Raw genomic sequence first — 16,268 nt, forward strand, 5'->3', positions numbered from 1 at the left:
TTTAAGTGCTTGGCATGTATCAACTCATTTAATCCTCGTAATTCTATGAGATGGGCACTACTATTAGCCCCACTTCACAGTTGGGGAAACCAAGGCACAAGGTTATTTAATTTACCAAATATCACATAGTAAGTACTAGAGCCAGGATTCAAACTCAGTCTGGCTCCAGAGTCTGCGTGTTTAGCTCCATTTTTATTCCAATAGCTTACAAACTTACCCTCTTCTGGACATAAGTTTTCAATCTTTACCCCTTAAAGGATGGACCCCAGCTTGAAAACAATGTTCCAGAGATGTCATTAACCAGCCGGTGAAGATCACTGTGATATTGATTCATCATTGTATTAGCCACACTGTCAACTTTGTGCCTTATGTAAATTTGATAATTAGAGGCAGTTCTCAAGGGTTAGCTGTAGGATCCCAAGGCAGCTGTGGTTTTGGCTGTTTTTGTTTTTTTGTTTTTTGACAAGTAGAGGCAGCAAAGAGCAGCTGAGGTTAATGGCTCTAGCTGATCACTGAGGCAGCAAGAGAAACAGCTCCAAGACAAACACGCTGTTCATTGTGTAGCCTGAGGGGAGAGAGCAAGTCTGGAAGGGCTGAGCCAGGCAGGGGTGATGGGCGAAATAGGATTCTCTGTGGGTGAGAAGGTTGGTGGCTGGTCAGGGCAGAAAGTAGACTGGAGAGGCTGAGGCAAAGTGGAGTCTTATATAGATGAGCCCACTCTGAATCAAGGAAGCCAGAGATTCACTCATGCATTCATTCTATAAATATTAATCGATGACCTATTATGTTCCAGGCACCATGCTACATGCTGTTGATACGGTGATGAATAAGACAGAACTGGTCCCTGTCCTCAGGGAATTCTCATTCTTGTTGGGAGACGGACAAGACCAAACCAAACCAAACCAAACCTAACAGACAAATAAATCAGTGCAGGCTGTCATGAATGTCCTGAAGGAAAACAAGGGTGAGAGATGGTGAAACCAAGGGGCACCCTATTTTAGGTGGGGTGGTCAAAGAAAGCCTTCAGCCGAGACCTAAAATCAGAGAGGTTAAGCGATTGGAAAGGGTACTCTAGGCAAGAAACAGCTGTGCAAAAGCCCAAGAGTGGGAAAGAACTTAGTATGGAAGAGAGAGCCTGGCAGGATCTGGGGAATCCACAGCTGTCCATTGGGAATCGTACAAAATGACATAAGGATTAAAGCTGAGAATAACTGATATGAAACAAAATCAATTGGCTTTGACAGGTTGGTCAATTCTCATCTGGAGTATTATGTTGAATTCTTGACAAATCACAGTGTCAAGGCCCATGGGTGATTTGGCTGCCGTAGCCTCTGAAATTGGAAAATATTTTTAGGCAAGGCCCAGTACCTTTTGTTTGACCTTTTTTTGGATTTAAATGCCCATCTCTGAGTTGTGAGGGTCTCACCAAGGTCGTAATAATTCTTACAAAGAAATCTTCATCTAGGTTATTGTGACGAAGGGCAAGACTGAAAACAAAGCACGGGATGGGGCTAGTGTCCACACCAAGATGAACACGAGCCATCAAAACAGAGAAGTCAAGGCACATGGTCCATACCTCCTTCTCTGGTCTCTCAATCTGGCAGCCCCATCAAAAAGGAGAGGAGGTTGGTTTGGGTGAACCATTCGTTAGTTGTTCCTAGTGATCAACCATTCAACACATTTTCTAATGCTCCCCAATGACCCTTCAGGTGATTTTTTGCAGTTGTCTAGAGAGGAAAATGTAGTTGACCAATCTATAGTTTCCAGAATCTATCCTTTTCTAAAGAACGCTTTTGAGAATCAGAACGCTTGTCTTAGCCAAGGCTCTTGTCAGTTGTTATCTGGATTAGTGTATTCGTGTCTTACACCTGGTCTCCCTGATTGTAGTCTGTCACACCTCCAATCTATCACCCACAGAGCTTTCAGAGAAATTTAGCTAAAATTCACCTTGTATCTGATCTCTATCCTTGGTTTTAAGTGGTTCTTCATTACTGTTGATAAAACCTAAAGTCCTTTTTTTTGGCATTCAATACCTTTCATGATCTGACCTTTGCCTAAATTGCCACACTCATCTCCTGCCATATTCCCCTACTCTGAATTATAGCCATACCACGTTAGTTGCTCTTTACTGAAATTACAATGCTCTCATATTACTTCTCTGCATTTTCTTTTTTTTTTTTTTTTTTTTGGCCGTGTCATGCAGCTTGTGGGATTTTAGTTCCCTGACCAGGGATTGAACTCGGGCCCTCGGTGCTGAGAGCGCAGAGTCCTAACCACTGGACCTCCAGGGAACTGCCCTTCTCTGCATTTTCATATGGGGTTCCTACTTGCTTCTTCCCTCAGCTAGCTCCTATTTATCCTTTAGAATTTAGTTTAAACCTTATTTCCTCCCAGAAGCCTTCCTTGATTTCCCTAGTCAGGATTAAGTGCTCTTATTTGATCCTGTAACACACTTTTATATGCCTCTATTACATATAAAAATGTAGTTAGCATCCAAATCCTCTTCTACAAAATCTTAAGCTTCTGAGGGCTAGGACTGTCTCCTTTAGTGCTTAACAGTGCCCTTGTACATAATAGCTTCAGAAAGGTTAATGGAACGGCTGCATTTGCATTTTCCATTTTCTGGCTTTAGTTTTCCATGATTTCTTGCAGATTACAAAGAGACTATATTAATTTCTACATCATATATATTCTCCATCTCTACCTCCTCTTTTGGGGAATAAGGGGAAAAGATTTGCTTAAGCTTAGGCCTAGAGACATATTTCTACCTCATTTATTAGACTTGTGAAAATCTCTAATGAGAATTTCTTATTACCCATGGTTTAATCTAAGTGCTCATATCTTGCTGTGATTTAGGATACCACATTACAGATTTTTAGACCTAGAAAGAACTTCAGAATGATCAGATTCAATAGTTTACTTTATGGGACAAGGACATAAAGGTTCAGAGAGAGGTTAAGCAAATACTCCAAAACCACCCTACTAGTGGGTGGCAGTTAGCCCCAGGAGCTAGATCTCCAGCCTCTCAGTCCTGGGCTCTTTTCCCTACAAATGGCCACGCTTCAGATCTTCATCCTATTTTGATGTCAGAGACCCAATATGGATTTGACCTTGGTTCCTTGATTTGCCATACTGAGGCTTTAATTTGGCCTCTCGAACTAATAATTTAATTATTAGCAAATGAATTAACATTAAGCTATTTCATTTGGAGGCCTGCTGAACTGTGAAACTCTTCTTAAAAATTCTGAGGGGACTTGAAAAAAAAAGGTGTAAATAAGGGTTGAGCAAATTGTCAATCCTTCACTGGTCTTTCAGGAGCTCTTTCACAAATTGGTTCACAGCAGAGTAGGTGATAAGCACCAGCATGTCCAAGACACCCACTTCGTCTTCCTTAAGGATGCTCTAGAAGGGGAGTGGGAAAGTTACACTGTACATAGTATCTTCCCTAGAAGCAAGTATGTTTCTTTACTAGTAGAACTAGAAAATTGTATGTTCAGTTTGCTGATTTTTTACTTTAAAATTTTTGTTTGACTATTAGATTTGGTTAATAACACTGAAGATTGATGTTATAAAGATTAGCACATCTTTCATTTTACTGTAGATTATTTCAAACATACAGAAAACTATAGAGAATAATATAACAAAGTGTCAAATATATCAACCATCCAACTCAGTCATATAATAAAATTTTGCCATATTTGCTCCAGATCTCTTTCTTCCTCCCTGTCTCTTCCCTCCCTCCCTTTCTTCCTTTATTTCTTTTCTCTCTCTTCCTTCTTTCCAAAATAAAATCTTACACATGTAGTTAAAGCCCCTGTAACTTATCTGTCCCATTCCTCGCCTGCCATCTGTAGAGGTAACACCTATCCTGAATCTCCAGTTTTAATTTTTGTGTGTTTTTTTTTATATATGCATCCATAAACAATAAATAATGTTGATTTGCCTGTTTTCCATCTTTATTAAATAATATATTCTATACTTTCTTCTCAAGTTCTCACTCCACATGGATTAATATACATCTTCTATTCATTTAAACTGCTTTATGGCATTCCATTGTATAAAAAGACCACATTTTATCTTTGAATTGTTTCCGTTATTTTCCTCTTACAAATCATGCAGGAATAAACATTCTTGTACATATCTCCTTGTGAGAGTTATATACCTAGGTGAGGCATCACTGGGTTGTATCATAACTATTTTAAAAAGAATTTTCATGTTGATAGCAAAACTGATTAGTTACTTAAAAGGAAAAAATGAAGTCAAGATAAGTGTTGGAAGAAACAGAATGTCAGGAATAGGAAGTAAAACAGTATAAGAGAGTAGGTGACATAGATGTAGAATCCTATGCTTTTTTTTTTAAGCAATTCAGTTTTTGATAAAAAAAAAGTAGATTGAACATGCAAGTAAATTGAACAACCACTGACAGCCACAGATTTTCATCTACATTTAAGACACTACCTTTTGTGTCAATGCCTCCATGAAGCCTTCTAGAATTTTCTTTACTTTTTTTTCTGTGAAAATTGACTACTTCCTCCTTTGGGCCTCCATTCTACCTACCTCTAGTATGTGATATATTGCACATTGTGTTTGCTATGGCTTGTTTACATGTCTCTGTTAATAAGCTGAATGTTGTTTGAGAGCAGAGTTCATGTCTTACTGTATCCCCAGGGCATGGTGCACAGGAGGTAGTTAATATAGTCTGAGGAGTGAATGAAAAGTCCAAATCATGGAAGGTCTTGTAGACTTAGTAGTTGGTTTCTGATGACAGGATACTTTAGTGAAAATTAGCTTAAAGTATAGAAAAGGAGGTTTTATCTTTTGGTCTTCAGTTAGACCTACAGAAAGGAAGTTTCATATAAAAGCTGATAAAAATTACTAACAAAGCAGAGAAATCACTTAGCGTTTGGCTGTAGACACTGGCAATGTATGTTTGTACTAGCGCATTAGTAAAGCTGCCAGCTCAGAAAAAGGAAGGCATCTAAAAATTTAGACTGTAAAATTAAGCACATAACGGGAAATTCTTGAATATTTTGTGAATTAGGTATGAAAAATGTAAGAGAATTCTATATATATATTTAAATTGAAGTATAGTTGACTCATAATATTATATTAGTTTCAGGTGAAGGGGATCATATATTATAAATATATGTTGCAGAATCGTTAGAATATTATAAGTATGTTTACTCCTATCATAAGAAGTACTTATTATGAATAATATATCACATGCGTGAAAAAAAAGTGGTGGCTAGTTTCATTTCCCCAAAACACCTTTTCAATGGTAAGTTTGAGGCAGCTGTGGTTTACTGAAGTATAAACTAGTGAGGTCCACTGTAACTAGCATGTGTTTACATTCTGACTCATGGTTCCTGTTAGGCTTTAATCACAGGGGGGAAACAAGTAATATTACTCAGGCTTCATTGTTTAATCTTCCATTCATTTGTTTTCCAAGTTTGTTTCAGTCTGTAGGAAGGTTCCTTTTTGATTACAACATGTAGTCCTGATTTCTGCAATTTTTTTTCATTTGCCATTTTGAGGTAGCCATGAAAATCCTATAATAAGCTTCTTTTCTTTTTTTTTTTAATCAGTCATCAATTTTATACACATCAGTGTATACATGTCAATCCCAATCACCCAATTCAGCACACCACCATCCCCACCCCACCGCGGTTTTCCCCCCTTGGTGTCCATACGTTTGTTCTCTACATCTGTGTCTCAACTTCTGCCCTGCAAACCAGTTCATCTGTACCATTTTTCTAGGTTCCACATACATGCGTTAATATACGATATTTGTTTTTCTCTTCCTGACTTACTTCACTCTGTATGACAGTCTCTAGATCCATCCACGTCTCAACAAATGACTCAATTTCGTTCCTTTTTATGGCTGAGTAATATTCCATTGTATATATGTACCATAACTTCTTTATCCATTCGTCTGTCGATGGGCATTTAGGTTGCTTCCATGACCTGGCTATTGTAAATAGTGCTGCAATGAACATTGGGGTGCATGTGTCTATAATAAGCTTCTTATTCATCAAATCTATGCCTGTAAGCCTCATTGAGTTCGATTCATCCTAAATACATTTTGAAATCACATCAGCACTTTCAGATCAGCAGGTTACTTTTTTTTTTTTTGGCTGTGTTGGGTCTTTGTTGCTGCACGTGGGCTTTCTCTAGTTGCGGCAAGCGGGGGCTACTCTTCGTTGCGATGCGCGGGCTTCTTATTGCAGTGGCTCCTCTTGTTGTGGAGCACGGGCTCTAGGCGCACGGGCTTCGGTAGTTGTGGCTCTCAGGCTCTAGAGCGCAGGCTCAGTAGTTGTGGCGCACGGGCTTAGTTGCTCCGCAGCATGTGGGATCTTCCCGGACCAGGGCTCAAACTCGTGTCCCCTGCATTGGCAGGTGGATTCTTAACCACTGCGCCACCAGGGAAGCCCAGCAGGTTATTTCTTAATAAATTACTGTCTTAATGTTACATGCTATTTTAAATACGTGAAAGAGCAGTTCCCAAATGTGTGTAACTACTTTCAGGGAATAGTAAACCGGAGCATTTAATTAAGTGAAGGCCCTAGATTTTTATTATGCCGTCACTGGATATTTGAATAACTAGTTACAAATGAGTCTATTCGTATAAAAGTAATTTTCTAAATCCAATTGTCCTATTTTGAAATATGGTTCCAGTTTCTGGGTAAAACTGGCAATGGAATGGCCATGTCTCCACAGCTAAAACAAATTAGAGGGTTGCAACAATAAACTGAACCCATAGGCAGAGGGGGGAAAGAAACCTTTGAACCCTGTTTGTTTTCCTCCTGAACTGATTAAATAATTTACTCGACTAATTTTGCCTAGTCATTAGAAAGTCAATTCTCCACTCTAGAATTTCTTCCACTCAAGTAAACAATATTAATGCATATAATTTGGATGAAAAAAAAATCCCTTTAAGAAATATCTGGATATATGCCTTGAATGAGCTTCCTCATTTAGGTCACAGACATTTATTTAAAGAGAAACCAATCTAAGATAGTAATAACAACATTAACTACCATTTATTGAGCATTTCCTATGTGACAAAACTTTAACACACTTTAATCCTTGCCGCAAATTTGTTGGATGAAGGATACTATTTGAATTTTAGATATCAGGAAATTTCTGCTCACATTGGTTAAGTAATGCAGCCAAATTTGCACAGCTGTTAAGTATGAAGGCTGGTATTAAAATTCCAGCCCATCTGGTGGTAGTGCTTGAGAACCTTCGTTCTTTCCTCTACAAAACACATTGATGCAGAGTGGAATCATTTTATGATCCCTTTGATAGTCTTGATTTTCAGAAAAGCTACAAGACATGGATTAAATGGTGATAAAAATATATCCAATAAGAATGCAATTGCATCTTCCTTAATAGTTCCTTTTTCTGTCATTTGGGTTTTTTTCCCCACTTGGGATATTTGCAGAATTATACTGTTAACCTCTAACTTTCCCTCTCTTCTTACTCTCATCCTGCTCCCACATACCATGAACACAGAATAATTTCCTTTCAAATTATGTTACTAAGTTTGTAACTCACATAGGGAATTATCACATAGAAAAATTTATTAGCCTAAATGATGGCCATAGTTTTTGCCAAGACTCATCATTTCTGAAGTTAGTTGCCCATAAAACCAATTTCTCAATGGTTTGGTGAGATCAAGTGCCAAATTACCCAGGGGATGAATAACAATTACTGCAGGTCCTATTGATCAGTCTGCCCAGCCGTTCACTGATAGTTCCAATGACTTCGGAAAATTCAGCCAGAATGGCCCCCCAAAATCTGCATCATGACTTTATCTATTGATGAGCTGGACTACAAATGCTGTGAACACATACCAACAGAGGTTCAGGTAGCAACCCAAACAGGAATTCATAAAGAAGTATCAGATGCACAGTAGCTAAATTTACCACATGTGGATTGGTTTCTAAGTGCCAGACACTGCTGAGTGCTGTATGTGTGTATTTCATTTATTCTCCTTAGGCCGGGTTGCATAGTAGTTAATAACACGGACACAGAGCCAAACTAATATGGCTCTGGTTCCGTGGGCAAGCAGTGGAAACTGTGTTTCAGTTTCTCCATCTGTAAAATGGGGATGCTAATACTTCACAGAGTTGAAGTGAAAAATGAGTTGAATTAAACAAAGCCCTTAGAATAGTACTTGCATGGAGACAGCACTCAATATATGCTGGCCATTAATTTTCCTAATGACCCTGTGAGGTAAATGCTATTATGATCATCATTGACTGTTTAGAAGATTGTGGCTTAGAGGTGGCACATGGCAGAGGTAGGCTTTGAAAATAGGTCTGTTTGACATCAAAACCTGTCCTCCTTATCACTGTGCTGTTCTGCCTCTCAGTACAAGATACATAGAATGGGCAAAGAATGTATGCTGTCAGCTGCAAGGCCTCTTGCCACCGCGGGACACCCGCCCCTCAGATGACTTCCTGGAGGGGGGCAGTCGGTGAATCTTTGCTGAGAGGCAGGTCAAAAATTCTGGGCCTAACAAACACATGAAAGAATGCTCAACATCATTAATCATTAGAGAAATGCAAATCAAAACTACAATGAGATATCATCTCACACCGGTCAGAATGGCCATCATCAAAAAATCTAGAAACAATAAATGCTGGAGAGGGCGTGGAGAAAAGGGAACACTCTTGCACTGTTGGTGGGAATGTAAATTGATACAGCCACTATGGAGAACAGTATGGAGGTTCCTTAAAAAACTAAAAATAGAACTACCATACGACCCAGCAATCCCACTACTGGGCATATACCCTGAGAAAACCATAATTCAAAAAGAGTCATGTACCAGAATGTTCATTGCAGTTCTATTTACAATAGCCAGGACATGGAAGCAACCTAAGAGTCCATCAACAGATGAATGGATAAAGAAGATGTGGCACATATATACAATGGAATATTACTCAGCCATAAAAAGAAACGAAATGGAGTTATTTGTAGTGAGGTGGATGGACCTAGAGTCTGTCATACAGAGTGAAGTAAGTCAGAAAGAGAAAAAGAAATACCATATGCTAACACATATATATGGAATCTAAGGAAAAAAAAAAAAAAAGGTCATGAAGAACCTAGGGGCAAGATGGGAATAAAGACACAGACGTACTAGAGAATGGACTTGAGGATATGGGGAGGGGGAAGGGTAAGCTGGGACAAAGTGAGAGAGTGGCATGGACATATATACACTACCAAACGTAAAATAGATAGCTAGTGGGAAGCAGCTGCATAGCACAGGGAGATCAGCTCGGTGCTTTGTGACCACCTAGAGGGGTGGGATAGGGAGGGTAGGAGGGAGGGAGATGCAAGAGGGAAGAGATATGGGAATATATGTATATGTATAACTGATTCACTTTGTTATAAAGCAGAAACTAACACACCATTGTACAGGAATTATACTCCAATAAAGATGTTAAAAAAAAAAAAATTCTGGGCCTTCCTCCGTCCAGGTGGGAATTGGAATAATGCATACCATCTCAGTGATGGTGACTCAGCCAGGTGACCCCTGTGGTGGTGACAAAAGTATACAAATGAAGTATAGGAGCAGGGGAACCTTCACACACTCCCAACCCTTCCAGCCTCTCAGAACAGCTATATCCCCTGACACACATCAGCTAGAGGCATCCTTATCCACTCACCCACAGCCTCAGAGAGAACCACACAGCAGACTTTCCTATCTGTTGGGTGATAGTTAGAATTACTGAGCTTCTACTATGCGTCTTCTCAAAAACCTTATGAAGTAGGTGTAATTATCTTACTTAAGAAGTGAGGGGGACTTCCCTGGTGGTGCAGTAGTTAAGAATCCACCTGCCAGTACAAGGGACACGGGTTCGAGCCCTGGGCCAGGAAGATCCCACATGCTGCGGAGCGACTAAGCCCGTGCGCCACAGCTACTGAGCCTGCGCTCTAGAGCCCTTGAGCCACAACTACTGAGCCCACGCGCCTAGAGCCCGTGCTCTGCGACAAGAGAAGCCACCCAGTGAGAAGCCCGCGAACCGCAATGAAGAGTAGCCCCCGCTCGCCGCAACTAGAGGAAAGCCCGCACACAGCAACAGAGACCCAAGGCAGCCAAAAATAAAAATAAATAAATAAATTTAAAAAAAATTTTTTTGTTTAAAAAAAAAAAAGTGAGGAAATTAAGGTTCAGAGGAATTAGGTGAATTGCCCAAGGTTATTCCGCAGCTTGTAAATGGACACCCAGGATTCAAACCTTGGTCTATATCCTAATCCAAAATCCACGTTCCTCTCACTCTTTGGGGGTTGTTCCTTTGGCCTGGGGATATTACAAAATCATGATTTCTCCTGATCGCTTTTTGCTGTTATCTTTTGACCATCTCATTTTTTGTTACTGATTTTATCCAAGAGCAAAACCATGCTTTGGAATTCTTGGAGTAGCAGTTGAGATTATATATTTTAATTTAAGAGGTTGCATTACTGGATTATCTGGAATTGTTACTTCTCCATACTCTCCTTCTTCCTCCTCCTACCTCACTGTATTTGACATCTGATTATTAGAATCTTTTTAAGGGTTTTTGAACACACTCACTTGTGGGAAAGTGCTAGTTAAAATTGTTACAGACAGACATTTGTGTTATAATAGAGGGAAGTCATTTGGGGGGCTCAGTTGATGTACACTGCAAAGATTTTCTTAAAATTTTCTGCAAGGTATACATAATCTCACAAGCAAAACAATTAGTCAATCCAGTAGCAAAGTTAAGAGTGGTTATTGGTTTTGTATTTTAAGCTCACAGCAAATTATCTACTTTTATACCACAAAGCCTATGGGACAGTCAGAGAGCTTGAACTGGCTCCCTGTCACTCTTGGGTGAAGGGACTGAAGCTTCATAAATCTAGCCCTTCACCCTCCTAGCTCTGACCCTCCCCTTCCTATAAGGAATGAACATGTTGCCTGCAGTAGGCGTTGGTCAAACATCTTAATACCATCTCATCACGGTGATGATCAACAAAGGCATTCTGAAAATCTTTTATAAATAGGGTACACCATGAAGTACATACAGCCTGTGGTTCAGATCCTGGTCCTTGTACATATGGGAACATAAAGGACATGCACTACATCCATATTGAAACACAAGTGGTAACTTCACCCTTTAATATTGAAATGGTTTTATTGCCCTTTACTAGCAACGATGGCTAATAACTATATTGCTTTTATTTCCATAAATATATATAATTTATTTATATAATGTGTATAATAAATATTAATATATTTACATATATAATATATATCATATGTGGCATACATATATGCCATATAAAGCAATTTTGAAATTTGAAAGCATTGATTCCCATAACCTAACTGAGGAATAAATCACATAACCACCAATCTTTCTCCAGTGACCACCCACCACCTCCAATTTCATGTATCAATAAATAGCAAATACTCTGGAATATTTCATCTACAGGAAACACTGTTGAGTTGCAGAAGTAGTAACCATATTTGCTTATTTTTTTCACTCAAGAAGTTTTAAAATGTTTTTATGCTCTGAAAACATAAAGAAAAAAATCTGGAAGAACTTATCTCTGTCGTGACGGCATCCGTAAAAAGTGATTTTTAAGATGGAGACTTCTCCTTGAGAAATAAAGGCTGCTGGTTTTAGCATTCAGCTCTCACTTTCATTAAAAACAAGAGTTGTTGTTTTAGACCCAAGCTTTCCCTAGAGACAGTGATTCCACCAGGGGAAGCAATATGTGAAGTTATTGCAAGAAAGTTTTTGTGTGAAATTGCGCCTCTTGCCAGAGATGTCGTATGTTTTAGTTAATTTCCTTCCCAGGAGCTAGGAAAATTTCCCAAGCCCCAGATATGTACAACTGGAATGCTACTGAGAAGTCAGTAGAATGAGGCTGAAGAGAGAGACTGAATTTTACACACTTCATTTGCTTCTGGAGATAAAGCCTCTGTTCTATTTTCCTCAAGGTGAAAGTCCAATTCACTTTGAAAATTGTAAAGCCTTATTCCATTGGAAGAAAATGATTATGATTTCTGTCACAGTTATTACTATTTACACCATAATAAATTTACCTAAGGAAGGGGATAGCCTCTGCTGGATTCCTTCCAGAGCTCCCCAAGGAATAAAACCATACAACTAACAACTGATGGGACATTCTGTTCTTCCTTTTCCTTCTCAGCCCTTCGGTGTTTAATCTATCCACCACAACTCTGTTCATTAGCAACTCTGCACGTACACAGTGCAATGGTAATTAATGTTCCCCATGTTGACTCTCAGGAACTACAATACCATGAAGTACCCTTCAGGATTATCAAGGAGAAATTAAATTATGCTCAGTACAGTTTGAGAGCAATTTTGCTAGTGGTTTGGAGCACCTCTACAGGGAGGTTCTGAAGTCAGCTCCTCCCAGTTTGTGGGAGCTGATTGTTCAGTACTAAAGAATTGTGTGCGCCAGATGTTAAATCTTTGGAATTGGGCCATGGTGGGAGTATTTATAGTAAAGGAGTTGGCGTCTGCTGAAAATCAGGGTTTGGTTTGGTTTGGTTTTTTCTCCAGAGTACTGGTTTATCAGCACATCATTGTCTATACCTTTGAAACTGCATAATCCAATTAATACCCATTAGCTAGGCCTCATGCTGGACAACAGTTTACTGATAAGTTTTGCTAGGTTGAAAAGCCAGTTAATACCTGTATTAGTTTTCTGTGGCTGCTGTACCACAAACCTGGTGGCTTAAAACAATCAAAATTCATTATCTCACAGTTCTGGAGGTCAGAAGTCCAATCTCGGTATCATTGGGCCAAGTTCAGTATTGGCAGGACTGTGTGCCCTCCAGAGGCTACAGGAGAGAACCTATTCCCTGCATTTTCCAGCTTCTGGTGGCTGCTAGCATTCCTTGGTTTGTGGCTTCATCACTCCAATATTCAAGGCCAGTTCAAGGCCAGCATCTTTAAATTTCTCTCTGCTCTATCTTCACATTGCCAGCATGTGTGCGTGTGTGTGTGTGTGTGTAAACTTCCTCTCTCTTATAAGGACGCTTGTGATTGCATTTAGGGCCCACACAGGTAATCCAAAATAAACTCCTCCATCTCAAGATCTTTAACTTAATCTCATCTGCAAAGACTGATTTTTTCAAATAATGTAACATTTATAGTTTCCAGGGATTAGGACCTGGTACCTTCGGGAGGGCCATTTTAAGCCTACCACAATACCCAGCTCGGCAGCCCCTTAAATACACAGATGCACTATATCTTGTATAACATCCTTAACTAGTCTTAGTGATAAGGAGCAAATTTTTAATGATAATAGTAGTGGCAGCTCTTTTTTATTGAGTGCCTCCTATGTACTAGGCACAGTGTTCAGCATATAGTAATCTCATCTCATTATTATTCCTTCCCAAACTAGGAAATGTGTGTTCACATGTCATAACTTCTCTTTTTGGAGTGCCAGAATCTAAGTAGACATATCACAATATACATGTTCTGCTTCCCTCTAACCTCCACCTCAAAATCATTCCCTGGGGCTCTTCATATAATTGCTCCAAGGGCTTCTATTTTATGTAGCTTACTCTTCCTATCCTAGTTCCATGGTTCCCGATTCTGTCCTTTGGTTACTTTTGATGAGCTTATCTCCAACATCAATACAGGGCTTGATTAAAGGGACTATGGAGAGTATATCTATTGGCTTGGAATGACCTCTGAGGTGTGCAGTGTCCCTGGCCAAGTGAATGAAAGGCTCTGGGCCAAGGCCAGTTCCCGGGTGAAACCATAACTGGCAATTGTGTCTCTCAAGAGGTGGTTTGGAGAGGACTGTGAACCACGCCTGTGGGTGATAAGCCTGTAATTCTCTATCCCGTTGTTTTTGGATGCCTTGCTTTCCAGGTGTTCTCTCCTGATCTGCCTGCACAGCTCACTGTTTCATTTCTACAACTTGTACCAGAGGAAGGGAAGGAGACAGAATAGTGTGTTAGGCTGCGTGCTGGAAGCCTTACTTATTGGGCTGAGGATGGTATAAATCCAAGAACATTTTCTTGTGCTATTCTTTGTGGCTGCAATTAATAACCTGGTAGACCTGTTTTAGAGATGTGATATAATAAGTTGATTGGGTTTGGGTAGCACATCTATTTTTCTGTTAAAATATAATTTTCAGTTGTAAATAAAAGCTGGTTGAATCTGGCCTATGTAATAGCCAGTGTTTCATGAAGACATTTAGGTCATGTTTGCTTAGGTTTAGAAATGCCCTATGGGCCCTGTGTGATTTTGTGTACAAACAGAGATTATTAGAAATTGGACAAAGGCAACAGCAGCAGGTCAAGAGCAGAGCTGGGGAAGGTGGTGGTCTTTGCTCTATTACTCTGGCTGAGAGTTACCTAATCTCACAGAGCCTCAGTTCCTGTAGCTGTAAAATGGTGATAATAATTCTGACCTTCCAGGGTTTGGGAAAGGATTGAAATGAATTAAGGCATACAAAATGCCTAGTATATTGTAAGTACTTAATAAGTGGCAGCTATCATTGTCAATATCATTAGTTCAGAATGAACAAATACTCTAACAACAAGTTTCAGATAATTACTTTTTAATTGAAGTAAAGTTAATTTACAATGTTGTGTTAGTTTCTGGTAGACAGCAAAGTGATTCAGTTATATATGTATATATATTCTTTTTCATATCTTTTTCACTATGGTTTATTACAGAATATTGAATATATTCCCCTGTACTATACAGTAGGACCTTGTTGTTTATCTATTTTGTATAGTAGTTTGTATTTGCTAATCCCAAACTCCTAATTTATCCCTTCCCCACCCCCTTTCTGCTTTGGTAACCATAAGCTTGTTTTCTATGTCTGTGAGTCTGTTTCTGTTTTATAAATAAGTTCATTTGTATCATTTTTTAAGATTCCACATATAAGTGATATCATATGATATTTGTTTTTCTCTTCCTGACTTACTTCACTTAGTATGATAATCTCTAGGTCCATCCATGTTGAGGCAAATGGCATTATTTCATTCTTTTTTTATGGCTGAGTAATATTCCATTGTGTATATATACATATATATATATGTGTATGTATATACCACATCTTCTTTATCTATTCATCCATTGATGGACACTTAGTTTGCTTTCATGTCTTGGCTAGTGTTACTAGTGCTGCTACGAACATTGGAGTGCATGTATCTTTTCAAATTAGAGCTTTCTCTGGATATGCCCAGAAGTGGGATTGCTGGATCACGTGGTAACTACAGTTTTTAGTTTTTTAAGGAACATCCATACTGTTTTCCATAGTGGCTGCACCAATTTACATTCCCACCAACAGTGTAGGAGGGTTCCCTTTTCTCCACACCCTTTCCAGCATTTATTACTTGTAGACTTTTTAATGATGGCCATTCTGACCGGTGTGAGGTGATAGCTCATTGTAGTTTTGATTTGCATTTCTCCAATAATTAGTGAAGCTGAGCTTCTTTTCACGTGCCTATTGGCCATCTGTATGTCTTCTTTGGAGAAATGCCTGTTTAGGTCTTCTGCCCATTTTTTTGATTGGGTTGTTTGTTTTTTTTGTTATTGAGCTGTATGTATATTTTGGAAATTACACCCTTGTCGGTCACATCGCAGACAAAACACCATCTTCCTCTAGTCACTTGAAAAATGCGAGTCATGCCTTCCATTTTTCCCTTTCCACTTCTGCAGGGCAATAGCAATACAAATACTACCTTTTTCTTCTCTGGGAGCGATTTTCTGACCTTGCCAGGTCCCTCTTTCTCTCCTGCAGAACCCGTGAACTTCACCTCAGAGTAACTGTCACGCAAAATAACCTTTGCTTTGTTTGCATGCTTATCTCTGTACCTCAAGACCTTCAGCTGCTGGAGAGCAAGGATATCTTATTTTTGAATCTTTACTAACTAGCATAATTCCTGGAACATGGAAGAAGCACTAAATATCCTCATTGAATTGAATTTGAATAAAGTTTCAACTTTTTGAAAGGGAAACAAAAAAAAGAACTGACTGAATATTTACTCTAAACCAGTCTTCTCTTATGGGAAAAGCGATTGATGCCATTGCTCTGTTTTTTACGTTCCTTCCTAAACTTTGTTTACTTTGGCTTTTGTTTGGCTCTTGGAACAGTGAGAGGCAATGTTCAACTTTTGTGATTTTAGACCCTCTCTGAAAGACTACTTACTGACATACTGAATTTTGGTTTTTAATTTCATCATTTTGTGACTCAGAGTAGGGGGAATTTTGGTTAATTTGATGGGGAGTAACTTTAGCTTA

The 16,268-nt window shown here is 39.1% G+C and overlaps 1 long non-coding RNA gene across 2 annotated transcripts in view; it reads left to right on the forward strand.

Annotated features, from left to right (window-relative positions):
• The window catches only part of LOC137777209 (uncharacterized), a 133,319-nt gene that overhangs the window by 40,718 nt on the left and 76,333 nt on the right, over positions 1–16,268 (forward strand). The window lies entirely within an intron of this gene.

The sequence above is a fragment of the Eschrichtius robustus genome, chromosome 15 (assembly GCF_028021215.1).
Source record: "Eschrichtius robustus isolate mEscRob2 chromosome 15, mEscRob2.pri, whole genome shotgun sequence".
In the NCBI taxonomy this organism is placed as follows: Eukaryota; Metazoa; Chordata; class Mammalia; order Artiodactyla; family Eschrichtiidae; genus Eschrichtius; species Eschrichtius robustus.